We start from the raw sequence: 19,567 nt of genomic DNA on the forward strand, positions 1-19,567 counted from the left end.
TCTTACCTCCTTCCAGAAGCTTTTTCAGCCCACATTAATTTCTGTCTCTGATCTCCTCCTAGTACTTAATGTAGGAGCCACCCTGTAGCGACTTGCTTGTTTCCATGTCCTGTTCTCTGATTCTCTTGTGTGTGTCTGTCTCCACAGAGAGCTGGCAAGAACCACAGGAGCAAAGGCCATGTCAGCACTGGACAACCAGTAGCTCTTGGGGACTTGTGAAACTGAATTAGGGCCACATCTCTACTCACAACATCTATCACTTTCCACCAATTAAACAAGGTGGCCCTGTCTGCTTTTTCGTCTAGTTTGGGGGTTTGTTTATTTGAAACACTGATGCCTGCTGACAGGTAGAGTTTATAAAAAGACAACAGTAATGGTGAAAAGGTGAATTATTTCCTTGGCATGATGTAATGTTCACTGTGTCCTCTCTTCTTGTTTGGATCCCTGTTTCATCTTTCTTTCACAGCTGTATTTTGATAACAGGTACTCACTATGCTATAGAAAACCAAAATACAAATGAATATTAATAGGAGACACCACTGTCTGGCGAATTCCCATCTTCTCCACCATTTGCTAGTAACGCACTTCAAGCAGAGTGCTGTGTAGCAATCAGATGCGCTGGGCTGGATGTCTCTCCCTCTCTCACAATGCAGTAGCCAAACAGGCTGTTACTGATAAGAAATGGAAAGATGGGCGGTGAGGAGGAGGAAGCAAGAACTGATAAGGAAACGTGATGAAAAAGGGGTGCTGGAAACTGGGAAAGCAGCAAGGCAGTATGTCTGTTGTGTGTAATCAGTCACTCAGTCGTGTCCAACTCTCTGCGACCCCAGGGACTGTAACCCACCAGTCTTCTCTGTCCATGGGATTTCCCCAGCAAGAATACTGGAGTGGGTTGCCATTTTCCTTCTCCAGGGGATATTCCCGACCCAGGGATGGAACCCGCATCTCCCGCATTGCAGGCAGATTCTTTACTATCTGAGCCACCAGGGAAGTCCCAGTATGTATAGACAGAACCCCATAACTTGAAAGATGAAGTGCTATGCACTGAATATTTGTGTCCCTCCCCCCAGATTCATATGTCAGAATTCTAACCCCCAATGTGATGGTGTTGGGAGGTAGGGACTTGGGGAGATGCTCAGGTCACAGAGGTGGAGGCCCCATGAATGAGGTTAGTGCCCTTATAAAAGACCCCAGAGAGCAGTCTCATTCCTTATACCATGTGAGGACACAGTGAAAAGAGAGCAGTCTCTGCACCAGGAGGCAGGCTCTCACCAGACACTGAATCTACTGCTGCCTTGATCTTGGACTTCCCAGCCTCCAGAACCATGAGAAATTAATATCTGCTGTTTTTTTTTTTTTTTCATTATGGCAGCTCAAAATAATATACAGAGGAAGACCCAAATAGTTGGCACTTCTTGCTAGACCAGGTATGCCACCCAAGCAGCTCCTTTCAAAATGCACACATTTGCAGAAGCTTCAGAGTTTCCAGATCCACCCCACCATGCTGCCTCAGCTTGAAAATGAGTTCCTCAGGCTAGCTAGGTACTTTGAAGTGAAAAGGACAAGGAGAATTTCATTCAGGATCCATTCTAGTTAATAATCCCCAGTGGCTGCTAACATCACAAAGAGTGAGATGACCACACAACACGCATCTCCTAACAGAGGCACATGACACCATCTCTGTGGAAGTCTTACTGAAAGGCAAATGTGAGTCTGATCAAACATCAATCCAGCTACCCATTTACAGGAAAAACAGAGGACAGAGAAACATGTTAAAAGACATCATGGGGATGCAATCAGCAATATCCAGACTCCCAGAAACTCTACATAACAAATGATCTCATTTCTTCAACAAATAAATTGGAGAGCAAGGAGAGAAGATATGGGGAAACCTGTAGATTAAAAAGCTTAAATAGGGGATTCCCTAGCAGTCCAATGGTTAAGACTCCAAAGCAGCAGGCATGAGTTCGATCCATGGTCAAGGAACTAAGATTCTTGCATGCCACACAGCATGGCCCAAAAAAGTCATTAAAAAATCTTAAATACATATCAAGCAATTGCAGTGTGTAGATCATAATTAGAACCTGATTCTAACAAAATATATAACTAACAAAATCCCATAGCATCTGAGAGATGATTGGAAACTTTAATCTCATTGGAGAGCTTAGGGTATTAAAGAATTATTATTAATTGGTTTACATGTGGTAATGGTGGTGTGTCTGTGACTGTTTTTAAGACTCCCATGCTTGATCTAGATCTACATATCCAAGTATTTACAGATGAAATGATAATATCTGAGATTGGCTTCAAAATGTTCTAGGGGTGAATATTTATAATAGTATTATTCATAACAGACAAAAAGTAGAAACAACTCAAATGCCCATCAGGTGGTAAATGGAGAAGCAAAATGTGATATGTCCATACGATGGAATCAATTCAGTTCAGTCGCTCAGTCATGTCCAACTCTTTGCGACCCCATGAATCACAGCATGCCAGGCCTCCCTGTCCATCACCAACTCCCGGAGTTTATCCAAACTTATGTCCATCGAGTTGGTGATGCCATCCAGCCATCTTATCCTCTGTCGTCCCCTTCTCTCCTGACCCCAATCCCTACAATGAAATACTATTCAGCAATTAAAAATGTATGAAGAGCTGATACACGCCACAGCTTCAAAAACATTATGCCACATGTAGAAAGCTAGAAGCAAAACCTGCATATTGTATGATTCCATTTATATAAAATGCCCTAAAAACACAAATATATAGAGACAGAAAGCAAACTGGTGGTTGCAGAGTGCTCAGGGTGAGAAAGTTCAGGAAAATGAGCACAAGGAATCTCTTTGGGGGTGATAAAAAATGTTCTAAAACTGCATGTGGTTATTGATAGTTCTACAACTCTGTATATTGACTAGAAGCCATTCAGTTTTACACTTCAAATGGGTAAATTTTTTAAAATGAGTAAATTCTATAGTTTGTAAATTATAACTCAATAAACCTATTTTGCTTTTAGTGCTTCAGGGGATGGGAGGAAGAAGTGGGTGGGAATTAAATGAGACAAGATCAGCCATAATTGCTTAAGCTGGGTGATGGGTACATGGGGTTTATTAAGCTATTGTCTTTAATTTTGCATATATCTGAGAATTTCCACAATAAAAAATAATTAAAAAGTGAGGGGAGGAAGTTGGAGGAAGTGGAAATTGAAAGTCATCAGGAAGTGAGGTTTCTCTGGAGACCTGCTACTCTCTGCATTTCTGTCTCTCATGTGTCACATTACCTCTCACGGTGTCCCGTGCCACTCGAATGACCAACTGACAAAGCCGCTCAACATTCTCTAGTCCAAATTCCAGATGGCACTGTCTGCATGGTCTGGCTGATTGCCAAGGCCACTATTAGGCCAAGCCCTTGGTGCCAGTCCCGGTAGGATCACTCTTGGGTCAGGTGCCCATTTCTGGTCCAAACAGTGAAGAAAGAAGGAAAGAAAGGAAGGGAGGAAGAAATAAAGAAAGAAGGACATGACTTCCCTGATGGTTCAGTGGCCAAGACTCCGTGCTCCCTGGGTTCCATCCCTGGTCAGGGAACTAGATCCCATGTGCCTCAACTAAAGATCCTGCATGCCACAACTAAGACCTAATAAATACATAATTTTTTAAAAGAAAGAAGGAAGGAAAGCGAGAGAGAAAGGAAGGAAGGAGGAAGAAAGGCAGGAAAGGGGAAGAAAGAAAGACATTCAAAATGATATGCACCGAGTTCCCTGGGGAGGGGGCTGTAGAATAGGCTGTTTGCTCTAGAAGTGAAAGCTGAGTGAGACGCTAGCATGTCCTATATAGACCCCATTCCTGCTGCCCATAGAACATAACAGAAGGTGCTACCTTTCGGGAACTGCCTTTCCTGCATGCAGCTCTAGCAGTTGAGTCTGAAACTCAACAAGCAAGAATGAACGAAAAGTGATGGGATGTACCCTAGTCTAGCATTGGATGGCAAAGGTTAAAGAACAAGTCAAACTCCTCTTAAGGGCCCACGGACGTTAAGTGTGAACCTAAAGAAACTCAGGAAGTCCCCAGCAACCTATAGAGGTCAGTAATTCAGCAGGCCCAGCACCTCTCCTCAACGCCTTTTCTCTGGTAACCTACTCTCAAGAGTTTTCTCCCAAAATTAATTGACCATAAAGATCATAAGAGAGATTTAAGAATTTGGGAGAATGGCATTGAAACATGTAAAATATCATGTATGAAACGAGATGCCAGTCCAGGTTCAATGCACGATACTGGATGCTTGGGGCTAGTGCACTGGGACGACCCAGAGGGATGGTATGGGGAGGGAGGAGGGTTCAGGATGGGGAGCACATGTATACCTGTGATGGATTCATTTTGATATTTGGCAAAACTAATACAATTATGTAAAGTTTAAAAATAAAATAAAATTTAAAAAAAAAAGAAAAAGAAAAGACTTCTGGGTGGCCAGACTTGTGTCTGCCTTCTTGTGGTGGGGCAAGTAAGTGACAGTGAGTGGTCGGTCCATTAGCAGCAGGTCACCCCTGCCACCTCTGAAGAGGCTGATTACAAACATTTCCCTGGTTATTACCCCATGAGCGCACCTCCCACCTCCCACACAAGTGGCGTGTTGCCTTAGGCAGGGAAAGTGCTACATTTGAGCAAAGAAAGCTATTCAGCCTCCAAGCCCCATTGGCTTGTCCTGCTTGAATACATCACAGGAAAAGTAGGACTCTCTGCCTGCTGCAGTTACACTTCAGCTGCCACTCCAGCTCTTTGGCTGGGTCAATGCCAGCCAAATGCTGGGGCAAATTCATGATGCCAAAGAGATACTCAAGACCGCCACAGTGAATTCCAACTAACTGACCCCTTTTCCCTCTGCCTGTAAGTGCCAAAGGAGCATGTCTCTGAAGGGACCAGTCTAGCCAAAGCTGCTGCACAAGCTGCGTATCTTAGTCACTCTCCCTAATTGCTCACCATGGTGGATGTGAGGAGCTCAACACAGCTCAGCCTTCACAAAGGACATTCTGCTTCAAAATGGACCAGACTCAGGTACATTAAGGACAAGTGTGCATGCCCTGAAGTGCTGTTTGCCCAACTCTTAATGTCTACTTTCTGGATCCCAGCTTCCCCCCTCACATGAGCTCCATGGCACACATGAGCAAGCTCTCCTGAAGGAAATCATGATGTCTCCATCAAGAAATAAAATATCAGGATGAGAGAGGTTTGAACTAATAACATTTGCCCTCCTCTACCATTTACTTTTCATTAGGCTCACTGCTTTTTTGTGTCCCTGGCTCTCTAAGTCTATTCATTCCATCCACTAGTCCTTCACCTTCAGTCAAACCATGGCTTTGCATTCAAACATAACTTCACTATTAATTGAGCTTTTACCATACTCTTGCCTGTTTTCTTCATAGATTTTGGCTGCTATAATAGAAAGCAATGGAGTCTCTTCCCCATTTGCCAGCCACAGAAGTACGTCCCAGTGATCCTATATCCACCAGCAAGCCTCCCATCACAGAAAGCACCCTGACTGAGACGCCATGAGAATCTGCCACTTGACGCTCCTTCCCTCTCCTTTGTATTGTTGGTGGGGCTCAGCACAGAATTATTGTCCAAGGGCAAATGACTCCTTCCAGATACAGTCAAGGCTCTGGATCAATTCTGGTGGTTTGCTGATCACCAACACTAGTCCTAGACCATGAAGTCAGAGCATAACCAAGCTGCAGTAGGGGATGCTGAGCTCAGCACAGGCCAGGAGCCACCTTCTAGGGCTGGAGCAATGAACCCGGGATCCTTAGACTCCAGATTACATGGACTTGCCTTCACAGGTCATGAACCCCCTACAACTATATTCAGATTGGTGTGTCTGTATGTGTGTGTGTGTGTGCGTACATGCAATATTTGGTGGACAGGGTCCCCAGCTTTCAGTAGTTTCTCAGAGGGGTCCCTGATCTAAAAACCAAACAGTTTAGCATCACTGTACTCAAAGAAACACTAAGCTTGGTCAGCAGTTCTCCCATGACATTGTGAAGAAGAACAAAAAGCCAGTGTACAGGGCCGGGCATGATGAAACCAAGGATGAAAGTTCAGGGCCATTTTCTTCAGAGCCGCACAGCCCAGTCCCAGCCACCAATCCAGACGGAAATCCTGGCTGCAGGGTTCAGGTATCTCAGTGATCTAAAAATCTTGCCTGATTGATCCATGGACAAGAGTGTGCATTGAAAATGTAGTAATGCAAACTGAATCACTGGGATAACATTTACACATCCCTGTCCTTCCTATGGGCCAGTCCTCTCATTAAAAGGATGAAACTGAGCCCAGGGCGGGGAAATGGCCTACCTACTATCATTCAGGAAAACTGTGACTGAGACTGGCTACAAGCTGGGTTTCTCTGACACCCCCATATTACCACATAGCACCTATTGGTTTCACCTGTCCTCTCCCTGCACCCAGGGCCCCTGTGGAAGACAGAGGCCTATAGTTAGTAATAGATACTGATCAGGTCATTTTGAATAAGGCTTCTAAAATGCTGATCCTGGAATAACCAGAGTCAGCATCCCAGTGGGAGAGGGAAAACCAAAAGAAATCCACCACAGACTGACTGACTTCATTCCAGCAAATGGAACCCTGACCAAACATGAGCATTCCTTAGGAAAGAACACGAAAAGGTTAAGTATGGCTATAACCACAAGAGGGCCGTAGATAGTTTAGAAAGTACCTTATCAAAAACCCAGGGCAATGTGTACCAAGAAGCCAAAATATCAGAAACTTTGAAAGAATTACCTTTGAGCAACTAAGTAGCCAAGTGAGAGAGAGAGGAGCTGTAAGATAAACGCTCCTTCTCCAAATGGAAAGGTGGCTCAAGCAAGGAACAAAGATGCTCTTGAAAAGTGTCACAACAAAGGCACTAAAACTCAGGGGGACCAAGGGAACTGAAAAGGAACCAGAGGAGTTACCTAAAAGCCAAATTTGAGATCTAGCCTAAGGAGAATGCCGGCAAGACAATCAATGGGGACAACTGACAGTTCGGAGAGCAGCCATGCTTGGGAGACCAAAAAGCGAACAAATACCAAGCAGAATATCAGTGGGATGTCTGCTCCCCCGCCCCCACTAGAAGTGTCCAAGTCATGAGACTAGATAGTGGCAAATGCTGTGGATGTCCAAGGCCTACAGAATAGCTTAACTCTGCACCCGTCACTAGGACTCAGGGGCAAGGCGTCTACGTGAAACTAGGTCCAAAGATGCAGCCTATCCTCAGCAAGGGCCCCATGCCAAGACTGCCACATTGCCAATACGAGCTCCATTCATAAAGTAGGGTCCTAAAGAGATCCCAGGGCACAGGCTGGGCAACACATAAGTTTTAAGTCAAAGGATGAGCTCAATGACCATTTGGACAACAGTTTACACAAGATGAAGTCATGCCAGACCAATCTATCAGAAATTTTTAAGCAGTAAAAATACATATGGATTAAAAAGGGAATGTGAAAGCAAAAGATTTTGACACAGTTCCAAACCACCATTGGAGTGCAAGTACAGTTGTATCAGGATAAATGATGGGCACAGGGACAGGAAACAGGGAAGAACCTGATTTTCTCTGAGGAGAGAAGTCTAGACCCCATGTGTACCCCGTGTGTGTGTGCATGCTCAGTCATGTCCAACTCTGTGTCACCCCATGGACTGTACCCCCCAGGCTCCTCCATCCATGGGATTTCCCAGGCAAGCATACTGGAGTGGGTTACCATTTCCTACTCCAGGGGATCTTCCCGACCCAGGGATCAAACCCACATCTCCTGCATTGGCAAGTGAATTTGTTTATCACTGAGCCACCTGGGACACCCTCTAGACATTATGGCCTCCCCTCAAAAAAAACTGATAGAGAGATCTAGTTCATCTGACTTACTCAAAAATTATGTGGAAGAAAGTCAGCCTAGTAAAAACTTCAGGTTTCCAGGCAACACTCAACCCTTTTGAGTAGTAACATGTTAAGATCTTTAGATTAAACTGCAGAAGATGCTGAGAGGCTGAACGAGTGGGCTGAAAAGTAGCAGGTGAGCGTCGGTGTAGGCAAGCACAACATAATGCACCATGGAAAAGAATCCCATTAACCACTCAAAATAACACACGAAGCAATCAAGCCTTCTTTGTAGAATCCTCCGGACATCTGCATCCAAAATAAAAGGGCTAATTCTTCTATTATATAAATGGAGTGACACAGAGGTCATCCAGCTAGAGATGAGGATATGGAGACCGAGGGACAGAGCCAGGAATAGAACCCAGGCCAGAGGACTTCACTGGGAGCATAGCAATCACAGAAGAGTGCATGCATGTGTGCTCAGTCACTTCAGTCGTGTTCGACTCTGTGTGACCCTCTGGACTGTAGCCTGCCAGGCTCCTCTGTCCATGGGACTCTCCAGGCAAGAATAATGGAGTGGGTTGCCATGCCCTCCTCTAGGGGATCTTCCTTATCCAGGGATCAAACCAGCATCTCTTCTGTCTCCTGCATTGGCAGGCAGCTTCTTTACCACTAGCCCCACCTGGGAACCCCCAGCAAAGAGTATTAGCCTTAAAGTATGAGTGGACAGCGGAGAAGGCAATGGCAACCCACTCCAGTACTCTTGCCTGGAAAATCCCATGGACGGAGGAGCCTGGTAGGCTGCATGGGGTCACTTAGAGTCAGACAGGACTGAGTGACTTCACTTTCACTTTTCACTTTCATGCACTGGAGGATGAAATGGCAACCCACTCCAGTGTTCTTGCCTGGAGAATTCGAGGGATGGGGAAGCCTGGTGGGCTGCCGTCTATGGGGTCACACAGAGTTGGACACGACTGTTAAGTGACTTAGCAGCAGCAGCAGCAGCATGAGTGGACAGATGAAGGAGTCTTGGAAACAGTATGGTATAACGGAGGGAGCACAGGTTTTCAGATACATTCTAGCTGTGTACAAATTCAGCAAGTTGCTTAATCTTTTTGAGTCTCAGTTACCTTAACTGTAAGATGGGAATCATGACACATACTTTCCAAGGTTGTTATCAGTAGAAGTATTTTAAAAGTGCTCTACAAAGGGATCTGAAAAGATGCTTAACATCACTAGTCATTACGGGAATGCAAATCAAAACTACAATAAGATTCTACTTCACATCCACTAGGATAGCTATAATCAAAAAAGGAAAATAACAAGCACTGGCGAGGATGTGCAGAAATTGAAATCCCAATACACTACAGGTGCACATGTAAAATGGTACAGCTGTTGTGGAAAACAATTTGGCAGATCTTCAATAAGTTAAAAAGAATCAACACATGACCTAGAAATTACACTCCTAGGCATATGCCCAAAAGAATTGTAAACAGATGTTCAAACAGAAACTTGGACATGAATGTTCATTGCAGCACTATACACAATAGCCAAAAGGTAGAAACAGCTCAAATGTCCATCAACTGATACACAGATAAGCAAAAAGTGGTATATCCATACAATGAAATACTATTCAGTCATGAAAAGGGATGAAGTACTGACACATATTACAACATGCATGAACCTTGAAAACACAATGCTAAGTAAAAGAAGCCAGTCACAAAAGATGACATAGTATATGATTCCATTTATACCAAATGGCAAGAATAGGTCAATTTAATAGATTTGAGACAATAAATAGATTAAGGATTACTTAAGGCTAAGGAGTGAGTACATGGGATGTGGGATAATGGGCTGTTAGCTAAAGGGTTTCTTTTTGAGGTCATGAAAATATTCTAAAATTGAGCATGGTGATGGTTGCACATATCTGTTAATATATTCAAATCAGTTGAATTGTACACTAAATGGATGTATGGCATGTAGTAAGTAAGTAAGTGTTAGTCACTCAGTTGTGCCCGACTCTTTGCAACCCCATGGACTGCAGCCCACCAGGCTCCTCTCTCCATGAGATTTTCCAGGCAAGGATACTGGAGTGAGTTGCTATTTCCTTCTCCAGGGGATCTTCCCAACCCAAGGGTCGAACCCGGGTCTCCTGCACTGCAGGCAGATTCTTTACCGACTGAGCTACATGTAGAATACATCTCAATATAGCTACATAAATAAACAGTATGTTCTACAGACAGTGATGTGTCGGTAAAGGTTTAGCATCTGGCTTTCAGAGAAATAAAGTCGTGATTTGTAGTGTTTGATGATTTCCATGGTAAAAATACTCCCTTGGCCAATTTCAAGTGATTAATGTGATGTCAGTCAACATGGAGTTGTAAGGAGTTGTGTGGCAGCACACCATTATAAAGTATTTGCACTATACATATACAATGGGCTTAGATAATCATGGATAATAGAAAAAGGTGATGAAATAATTAGGAAGTGATGTGTTTTGAGTATTTATTACCTTTTTTAATATAATTCATTTAACTGTACACTTTGCAATTCAATTTTTAACCATCACTTGCAAAATTCCTGATAACACAACAAACCAATACACCAGCTCTCACAAACCAGTACAGATTGTCTCTAGACTGTCTCTACCACACTGTACCACAGAACACTCTTTTTGAAGTTCACATGAGCAGCTTCCAGAAAACTGCCACCTTTTGCATTCCTCTGGGCCAAAGCTCTATAAATTATATGGTCATTACAGTTTGATTTGAAGAGGTTGCTTTCTCCCCCTCTAATGCTGATATCTGAGCATGGCAGAAATATTTTCCTAAATGTGGAAACATAATCCTACTTTCTGTCAACTCCATTTTGAGGCACTTTGGCCACATCTCTACAGCCAACAAGCAATACTAACAGTTCAAGGAATGCACCAGAACATACTTGATGAACCAACTCTCTCTCTAGCTGACCCACAGGCTCTGTGGCTCCCTTCTGATTCTTAACCACCATCAAACTCTGGTTTTTTTCATCAAATTTCCAAGTCTTAATTCAATGAAAAGCAAAATATAAATTTGCATTTGAAAACTCCACAGACCCTAACATTTCATGCAGAGACATGGGAGATTTGAAGTGTTTGGTACTTTGAATATCCAATACTCAGCAACCATACATCAGTTTTAACCACCCAAGTCCTCCACTCACGTGTCATAAAACAGAGCAGGCCATTTCAGTGTTCCTGGCACCTGACGCAGCACCAAAGTTAGGCTGTGAAACTCTAGAGCCTTTAAACAACTTGATTCAAGAAGAGTTTAGTATGGTTCCAAAGATGAGAGGATTTAAATCTTTCTGGCCCTGAGGATGACAGTAAGCTAAGCAGCTATGGAGAGTGGGCTCTGTAGTTACCCATATGCTATTGGGGTGGCTTAGAGCAAATTATTTAGATTCTCTGAGCTTCAGTTTTCTCATCTATAAAATAAGGAATATTAACAATACCCACCTCACAAGATTGTTGGAGAATCACATGAGATAAGGTGTATAAAGTTCCTCATGTATGAGTGATAACACATTTTTAAAAATTGCTTAGGATAGGGAAGCAAAATCGTGTCTCTGCTAAGCATCTGGACTATAAATTCAGAGTCAGTCCTAAATTCAAATTCAAGCCCTGCCTGTTTCTGAGTGACTCTGAGTAAGCCACAGCTTCTGTCTAAGCCTTTGGTTCCCCATATATAAAATGAGGTAAATGATAGCACAGTGTTCATTAAATGAGCTGGGAGAAGTCAAGTGCTAGGTACACTGTTAAATCCTCAGTAAATGAGAGCTGCTAAACTGCCATGAGGGGATGTACACAATTCTGCAAGCATTTGGAAAGAGCTCACATCGTGTTCCCATCACAGAGGGACAGAGGGGCGAGAACACTGATTACTCAAACACAAGGGTATGCTGATGAGAGCCAGGACGTGGTGCTGGGAGGCCTGATGATTCCCTTAGAGAAAGGTGAGTATTCTAATGCTGGAGGTGGGATCCTGGACACCCAAACCATTCGCTTTGGGTTTTTTTCCCCTGGGGACTTATTTTTACATACAGTTTTATTTAGGTATAATACATGTAGATTCAACTGCAAAAATCTAAACAGTACAATTTGATGAGTTTTGAGATAGGAATACACCACGAACCATCAACACCACCATCAAGATAGAGAACATATATGTTATCTCTAAAAGATTCTTCATACCCTTCCCTCTCTCTTCCCCCATCTCAACACAACCACTGATCTGCTTTATGTCACTTAGTTTGAATTTCTGGAATTTTACATAGTAAGGAATCTATATAGTATGTATTCTCTTTGAGTGGCTTCTTTCGCTCAGCATAATTATTGTGAGATTCAGCCATGCTGTTGTATATAGCAACACTTTGTTCTCTTTTCGGGTAAGTAGCCATCACCACACTCAATTTTAGAATATTTTCTTAACCACAATGTGTGAATATACCATTCACCTGTTAATAGACACTGAAGTTGTTTCCAGTTTGCATCTTACAAATAAAGGTTCTATAAACATTCATGTACATCTTTACATGGACAAATGCTTTCGTTTCTTTTAGGAATGGAAAAGCTAAGTCGTATGTTCAGTGTATATTAAACTTTTTTAAACCAGCCAAACTTTATCAATGTGGCTGTTTTATTTTACATTCCAAAAGCAGTGTATCAAAGTTATAGTTGCTCCAAATATCCTTGCCAATTATATGGCAAGGATTTATGGAGAAACAGGAAGTATTGTGATGTGTCTTGGTATGATTTTCATGTTTCCTGTGCTTGAGTTTTGCTGAGGTTCTTAGATCTGTGGGTTTATAATTTTTATTACCTTTGGGAAAGTTTCGGTGATTATCTCTTCAAATAACACTTCTGTCTTCCTAACTTCTTCTGGGGCTCCACTTACACTTATATTAGGCTACTTGAAATTGTCCCACAGCTCACTGTTTCTCTACTTATATTTTTTCTCTTCATTTTGGACAGTTTCTATTTCTATGTCTTCAAGTTCACTAAACTTTTCTGCTGCAGTATCTAATGTGCTAATAATGTCATCTTTGTATTTTTATCTCAGACATTATATTCTTCATCACCAGAAGTAAGATTTAAGTCTATTTTCTATCTTCTCTGTCTCTCCTTGACATACCTACACTTTCCTCTACCTTCTTAAACATACAAAATACATGTTTCAAGTCACTTTACTTTTTTTTGCCCAATTTCATCATTCATGTCTATTTCTATTTAAGGATTTTTCTTCTTATTATGGGTTGTGTATTTTCCTATTTTGCATGCCTTATAATATTTTATTAGATTTCAGACTTTGCAAATTTTACCTTCTGGTATGCTAGAGAATTTTGTACTCCTTTAAATATTTCTGAGCCTTGCTTTAAGTTGCAGTAAAGATACTTGAAAACAGTTCAAGTCTTTTAAAGCTTGCTTTTAAGCTTTGCTACATGGAACCAGAACAAACTTTACACCAAGGTTAACTTGGCTCCACTGCTGAGGTAATCTTCTTTGAGTACTCAGTCTAATGCCCTGAATATTTCGAGTTTCTTCTCTCTGGCTGTCGGGAAACTGAGCTATTCCCAGTCCTATGTGAGCTCTAGAAATCACTCCACCTACCCTTTTGGAGTCAGGTCTCCATAGCTCTCTCTCTGGGAAGCTCCTCTATGAAACATCCCTTGCAAATTCTAGCCACCCTTATCTACCCCCCTGAATTCTGACCTCTGTCTTCTCAGCTTGGGCAGACTTCTAGGTTCATCCTGGGTTCCGAGCTGGTAAACTCTGTCTAGGTGGTAAACTGGGGCAATCGTAGGGCTCACCTCATTTGTTTCCCTTCCTTGACAATCACTGTCCTGCACATCCTATTGTCCAATGTGGGACAACCATTATTTCATATATTTTGCCCACTTCTTTAGTTAGTTAAGAAGGAAGGATAAATCCATCCCCTGTTACTCGTCCATGACCAGAGGCAGAGGTCCAGTTTTCAGTTTTTAAAATAGTTGAGGTGGATTAGTTTGGGGATTTTTAATAACATCAAGATATAAAATAGATGGAATCAGTCAAAACCTGACAGGACCCTTGGAGATTACCTAACACTACCCCCACTTCATTTGGTGGACTAACAGAACTGAGATCAGAGAGGGGAGGGTATCTTCCCAGAGTCACACACCTAATTCTAGCCACAGAATTAGGACTAAAAATCAGGTCTCCTGCTCTTTATTTGTATTCCATCTGGTTATTTTCTGCTGATTTTTTCTTCCAAACCATTTTATTTGGATAGATACAGCTTGGAAATCTAGACCTTCTGTCCTGCCCAAGCCCACTGAGTGGGAAAAATTAGCTCACACCCAGAGGGTATTTAATTTCATGTGATTTTTGCAATCACAATCCCTAGGGTTGGCCTAAAGTGAATACCAGAGCAGCTCATAACACTGAAAAACTTAAAATACCCCCACGGGTAGGCACTCCAGAACAAAACCACATATTTTTCCCCATTGACTTATTATGAACTCACTATGCAGGAAGGAGTGTGACTTAGAATTTAGATTGGCTAATTTAGTCATTTCACCACCTATGGGAACCATGTATCCTACAGAAAGAAGCCATTATCACTGCAACTGCATTTGTCTTACCACAATTTTAGCTATTCATCTGGATTCAAAAACTCTTTCTGGGCTTGGTCTCTGGGAGCTTTTCTTTCTGTCCTGCCTCTTGACTCTTCCAAGAAGCAGCCTAGGATACGCTCCTGCTTTGGAGTCAGAACAGGTTTTACATCTCAGCTCCAATACTTACTTGCTGTGTGACCTTGGGTAAAGTTACTTAACCTCTCTGTAAGGACTAGGAGGGTACTGGCATATATTGATTCTAACGCTCATTTCTCTTCTCATTTTAGCATCTTTGAAATCAAGATGCATATTGCCAGCAGTGGTGTGAAGGTTAAATTTGCAGTTTTTTATTCCTAATAGTATATGATGTCTTGGATTCTAAAAATACTGTATTAATCTCTAACGTGCAGAGTCCCCTCGAGGATTAAATAGGATAAAGCAAGCATACATACAGTGTGGCATGTGGTAGGTGCTGAAGGACTCCTGCACTCCCACTGTTACTGGAACCAATACCTGACTGGGTCCTGGGCCTCTGACTTCCCTCACCTGGCAGTTGGTACATGCGTCGGGGCAGTCTGATGAGGTGAACAAGTCTGGGAAGACCGGGCTGGCACACTGCTGGCTGGTGTTGCAACTTGTGGTTGTCATCAGGCCCTAGAGGCTTTCTAGTAGCTTCCTGCCCTCCAGTTCTGCTTCAATAACACCACTAGCCTGATCTTACCTCTGCTGCTAAGGTGACTTCTGGTGCCATTATCCCAGACTCTCCCTGTCTCATCCCAAAGAACCTCCACAGAATCTAACAAAGCTTGTCAGTCGAAGGGCTCTCCCAAGGCCATCGAAATCAGACCCTGCAGGGCCTGAAGCCAGATTCACATTCCCCAAGGCCCCCCACATACCTCGAGTTGGGATGCTGATACTTGCATGCCTTTGAAATTCAAGGACACCAACTCTGCTCCCGCCTGGAGGGAAAAAACGGAGAAACAGACACCTGAGGATTAATAAACCTCAAACAACTCCCTGTACAGAAAAGTGGCTTACATTTCTTCCTCAGGGCTTCCCCACCTTTTGCACTGTCTCCTGCAGGCAGACTGACTTTGGGTGCAGAGGCCTCATCGCACTCAAGCTCTCCCATCATGTCCCTTGGCACCAAGGGGTGTAGCTGCTGATTCCATGAGCCCACCTCTCTGAGGCACTTACTTCTGACATGTACCGAGAGGTTTTCTCCCTGTGCCCTGCTGGATCCCAGCAGTCCAGGAAAAATCTCAGGACCACAGTGAAAAAGAAGAAAGAGCAGGACAGACTAGACTAGCCTTTGTCTTTGGTCATTTCTCCCAGCTTGACAGTCTCCTAAGTGATTCGAAAATATGGAGTCTGAGTGAACTGCCACATGACAGTTCATGCCACCCAGGATTCTGCACCATGGCCAGTGTGAGACTGGGAATTAATAATTGTGAGTGACTATCATGGAAACTGTCTCCAAGAAAAACAACCTCAGTTATACCATTCAAACTTCAGAAGATAAAACAGGCCTAGCTCCCATCCCCAAAAAAAGACAAGAAATCTACACCAAATGATAGGACTTGAAATCCAAAGAACATCTTGAGGCCTGATTCTACACTTGCCTTGTATCCCTACCCAAAGGCATGGGGTGCAGTGCGGGGAGGGGTGGATCTCCATCCATCCCATCAATCAACTCAGAATCTTGTATCATCCTGGACCCTCCCCAGCACCTCCCCGTCCTTATCCCTCTCCACTGTCAATTTTGCTTGTCTAGGGGTCTATGCTCAGCCCCCTTGTTGTGACCTGTTGAGACTGTCTTGTCTCCTGCCACGGCCTTCTTTGTGCTCTTTCCCCATTCAAAGTCTTGCCCCCTCCACTCCCAACCCCAGATCTGCTTCTAGGAGACCCTAGAAAAACAGAACTCTTCCCACATGGCCCTGCACAGAAACCATCAATGAAAACTGAAAATCGTTTTTAAATAATATATAATCTTATCATACACTAGATGATAACTTATAACACATCCACCTTCATATTCTGAATTCATGTATAAAAAACATATAGGCCATTTTAAACAAAAGTATCTAGCAGACTTCCCTGGCACTTTTTAAGTGTTTAAGACACTACACTTCCACTGCAGGGGGAACAGGTTTGATCCCTGGTCAGGGAACTAAGATCCCGCAAGCAGCTGTGGCACAATCAAAACAAAAAATAGTATCTAATTTTATACTCTGATTTTTTTCACTTATTAAACCTTCAAAAAAATCAATGAACAATAATGGCAAAATACTTGTTAAGATTGCATGGTGAGAACAACAGGGAGTTATATGATGATCCTCATCATATTTGTGCATGTTTGAAACTGTGCATAATAAAATATATCCTCAACGGCCCTCCACGGATCTTGGGATCAAGTCCAAACCGGCATTCAGGGCCCATAAGGACTTGCCTCCACTCCATTTTTCTGGCTCACCTGCTGGCATTCACCATGCTGCAGCCTCTCTTGGCACCCAGCTCTCTGCTGCAGCCCTCTTTGCCCATGCATCTCCTTCTAGAACACATTCTCCCCGTCTGTCATGCCCAGAAGGAGGCTCATCATCCCTTGGAAACCAGATGAAAACAACCCCTCGTCTGGACCACCTTCCTGGGCCACCTTCCTGGACACGACTCTCTTCTGGGAGGCAGAGGGAGTTACAGTCTGGTGTTTGCTGGCCTGGTAAAGAGCAAACAATCGATGTGCATGTGTTTGGGAGAGACCCAGAAAGTCTTAGTTAATAGTGAAGTGAAACTCGCTCAGTCATGTCTCACTCTTTGGGACCCCATGGACTATACAGTCCATGAAATTCTCCAGGCCAGAATACTGGAGTGGGTAGCCTTTCCCTTCTCCAGGGGATCTTCCCAACCCAGGGATCAAACCCAGGTCTCCCACATTGCAGATGGGTTCTTTACCAACTGAGCTACTAGGAAAGCCCCTAGTTAACAAAACAGGTACATTTACTTGAATTTCTGGCAAGTCAGGTAATCTCGCTCGGCTTCTGCTTCTGTCTCTATAAAAATGAAGATAATAGCAGCACTTATCTCACAGGGCTGGGGTAAGGATTCGACGGTATTCTCTGTGTAAACAGTTTTCCCACAGTACCTGGGGGTGGGTGAACCAAGAGACTGACTTATAGACAGACTTCAGTCAAATACTAGAGTGGATAATTGAGCAGCTCGTCTTAGAGGAAATGCTCCCAAGGCCTACAGGAAAGGAACTGCTCTTTAGCTCTTGCTGGGAGCTAGAGCAAATTGTGGCAAATCGGTGATATCAGAGTCACTTCCTCTCAGAGTCCCGGGGAGGTTCATACTTGAGGGAGGGTGGGAGTGAGGCGGGGGGAGGGTCTTCCAAGGTCGAGGCCCCAGGCCCCGGCTAGCTTTCTGCTTCTCTTCGGAAGACGCGTGCCAGTCTCGGGCCTGGCCCTGGACCGAAATCCGGGGGGCTAGTCGGCAGGAAAACCAGCCCCGGTGACGCTCCCCAGTCTGAGTCCCCAGTGAGCTCGGACCGCCCGGGGCGCTGATGCCGGGTGAGCGGCGCTAAGCGGCCCGACGCAGTGCCCCCCGCCCGCCCGCTCCTCCGGACGCCCGCGGCCTCGTGCGTCAGCGGCGCGGGCGGGCGCGGGGGGAGGGGGGCGCCGCAAGGTGAGGGCCCCGCGCAGCCTTAAGACGCCGCGCGCCCCCGCCGCCGCTTAGAGCTCGCAGCGCGCCGCGCCGGCCGGACGTGCGGGCTCGGGCGCCCCGGCTCTCGCGGCTCGCGCCGCCAGGTTCCAGCTAGCGGCCGCCGGCGCCTCGGGAGGCCGCCCGGTCGAGCGCACCGCGTCCCGAGGGACTGGCACGCAGCTCCCGCGGCGCGACGCCTCCGGCAGCAACAGGTAAGCGGCCCCAGCCCTGCTCCCTGCGCCCAGCCGGACCCCCATGTTCTGGCGCCCCGGACGCCCCGTCCACCGCGGGCGTCCACCAGACGCCCCGCGTGGAGTCCCCCCCCCCGCCCCAACCCCCGGCGCGGCCCCTTCTCGGCCAGTCCCTAGCCCTCGCTTTTTCACTCGCACTTTCCCTCGTCCCCCGCCCCTATCGTCTCGATGTGTTCTCATTCTTTCTCACATTCTCTGCTTCCCATCGTCTCTTTTTAATTTTTTTCTATCTCTGTTTCCCCCTGTCTCTTGCCCTGTCTCTCCTTCTTCTGTCTCTCTCTCATTGGCTCATTCATTGACTCTAGGTCTCTTTTCTCTATCATTCTCTCTGTCTCTGGGTGGCTCTCATTCTGTCTCTCATCTTTTTCTGTCTCTGTCTCTTGATGTTTTCTTATTCTCTTTCTCTGTCTGCCTCTCAATCTCTTGGCGCTCTCTCTCTCAGACTTCTCCCCCACCACCTCCGCCTCTTCCCCGGCTCTCCCCAGCTCACCCATCCCTCCACCCGCCACCGCCGAGGCCGGGTGGGCTGGAGAATGCAGACAGGATGCCGAATTGGGGGGCGGGGGGCATCCGCAGTAGGCATCCCCCCTGCATCCAGCCGCTTCTGAGCTGTGAGAAACTAGGAGGTTTATCCGCTAGAGCCCGCGGCGGCCAAGGCGGCAGCTGGTTTCCATGGTAAAATAAAGTCGACAGAGAGATAGGGATCAGAGACAGAGATCCAGCCAGAGATAAACCGAGGTGAGAGATCATCGGAGAAGGATAGTAAGAGAGACTGCACACACACTCAAACATACCAAAAAAAAAAGTGTTTCGCGAAAGTCCCAGAGAAGAGAGTGAGAGACAAAGAAGCTGACTCCCTTTAAGTGCACACGCTGGAAAGAGTCTGAGTAACGCAGAGGCAGAGATAATCAGGAGACACGGAGTAGATCCTGAGGGACACGGGCAGATAGTGATAAGGAGAGAACTTAAGGCGCAGGGAAGACAGAAGCCGCAGGGGGGAAACAGGGAGAGACACCGAGGGGAGAGGATCCGAGAAATTCAGAGCAAGAGCAGCGAGAGATGGGAGACGCTGAGAGACAGAACCCGAGAGAGAGAGACACGGTGACAGGAGAGCTGGAGAGATGCGGAGACGGTCAGAG

The sequence above is a fragment of the Bos mutus genome, chromosome X (assembly GCF_027580195.1).
Source record: "Bos mutus isolate GX-2022 chromosome X, NWIPB_WYAK_1.1, whole genome shotgun sequence".
NCBI classification, from domain to species: domain Eukaryota; kingdom Metazoa; phylum Chordata; class Mammalia; order Artiodactyla; family Bovidae; genus Bos; species Bos mutus.